Raw genomic sequence first — 624 nt, 5'->3', positions numbered from 1 at the left:
CCAGGCAGGGCATAAAACTAGAGGAGGACTTACTCTGAGGTTTGAGCTGGAGGGGTTAATTCCTAAGAAAGTGGGAAGGTGTCAGGGGGAACTCTGGGTAAAAGGGGAGGTTTCCTAAGAGAACTGAGTATTTACCATGTGCCAGGTGCTGACTTTGTCCTTCCTTAATAAATCTTACAGCCACCTCTATGAGATAGGTTATCTCCATTTTACCAGTTGGGAAACAGGCTTGGAGAGGTTAGGTTATGTGTCCAAGACTACTGAGCTAAAAAGTGGCAGATTCTGGAAGAATATAACCAGTACCACTGAGTTGTACATGTAGAAATTGTTGAAATAGTGTATCTTCGGTTGTGTATACTTTCATCAAAATAAAAATATTAAAAGAAAAATAGTGCAAACTATAATTATGTAGCTATGAGGGGGGAGAAATAAAAAGTGGAGGATTCTGTACTGGAACCTCCAAAGCCCCGGTCTTTCCTTGGCTGTTCCATATGGGAAAGGCCAGCTGGGGGTCGAGAGGGAGGGAGCTTACTGCACTTTGGTGACCAGCTGGGAGTGTAAAATTGGCAGGTTGGGGCACAAGGCATCTGGATTGGGAACTCCTAGCTCTCTGACGGGACTACA

This window comes from Trichechus manatus, unplaced genomic scaffold (assembly GCF_000243295.1).
Source record: "Trichechus manatus latirostris isolate Lorelei unplaced genomic scaffold, TriManLat1.0 scaffold00182, whole genome shotgun sequence".
NCBI lineage: Eukaryota > Metazoa > Chordata > Mammalia > Sirenia > Trichechidae > Trichechus > Trichechus manatus.
The sequence above is the reverse complement of the archived record's forward strand: the minus strand, read 5'-3'. Positions refer to the sequence as shown.